This window comes from Corvus brachyrhynchos, unplaced genomic scaffold, assembly GCF_000691975.1.
Source record: "Corvus brachyrhynchos isolate BGI_N302 unplaced genomic scaffold, ASM69197v1 scaffold79, whole genome shotgun sequence".
NCBI lineage: Eukaryota > Metazoa > Chordata > Aves > Passeriformes > Corvidae > Corvus > Corvus brachyrhynchos.
This window is the reverse complement of record NW_008240023.1, coordinates 533,191-533,558: the sequence shown is the minus strand read 5'-3', so window position 1 is coordinate 533,558 and position 368 is coordinate 533,191. Positions and strand designations below refer to the sequence as shown.

Here is a 368-nt window from a genome sequence, read left to right as displayed (position 1 = left end):
CTGAATGGAAATGCTTCAAAAAGGGGAGAGCTGAGAACTCAGGCTACGTCTTAAAAGGAGTGGAATTCAGAGCAGCAGAAAGAGAAAAGGAGTGCAGCGTGCATCTGGTGTATTTCATGGGCTTAATATTCTGCCTCCATTAGGAATGCTGCCAAAAATACTTCAAAAAATGTAAAATCAAGGGAAGAGAGGATACGCTTCCTTTTGAAAAACGCTAAAATGGCATTTAGCAAGACGAAAACGAAGATAAAGCAGAGAAATACATTTCTCTCTTCCCCTCAATCCCCCTGATGAGTCCCCTCACAAGCTCCCCGTGCCCTCAAGGAGGTTCCTCCAGCTTTCTGAGGCTGCTCCATGGCTCCCCACCA

At 45.7% G+C, this 368-nt stretch overlaps 1 protein-coding gene across 11 annotated transcripts in view; it reads right to left on the bottom strand.

Annotated features, from left to right (window-relative positions):
• Nucleotides 1-368, bottom strand: part of HDAC4 (histone deacetylase 4) — a 148,335-nt gene that overhangs the window by 65,982 nt on the left and 81,985 nt on the right. The window lies entirely within an intron of this gene.